Genomic DNA, 268 nt, shown 5'->3' with positions numbered 1-268 from the left:
GATCGGGGCCGGGGCCAGGGGCCTTCCGGGGCAGGGCTGTGTCAGCTTGCTGGGCCGCGTGACCACGCACTGCAGACAAGGTCTAAACCACAGACACTCGTTGTCGCTGGTCCCGGAGGCGGGACGTCCGAGCAGGTGCGGGCCAGGGGGGAACAGAGCCGGGGCTGTGTCAGCTTGCTGGGCCGCGTGACCATGCACCGCAGACAAGGTCTAAACCACAGACACTTGTCGCTGGTCCCAGAGGCAGGACGTCCGAGCAGGTGCGGGT

Source organism: Pteropus alecto, unplaced genomic scaffold (genome assembly GCF_000325575.1).
Source record: "Pteropus alecto unplaced genomic scaffold, ASM32557v1 scaffold118, whole genome shotgun sequence".
Lineage (NCBI taxonomy): Eukaryota > Metazoa > Chordata > Mammalia > Chiroptera > Pteropodidae > Pteropus > Pteropus alecto.
This window is presented reverse-complemented; position numbering follows the sequence as displayed.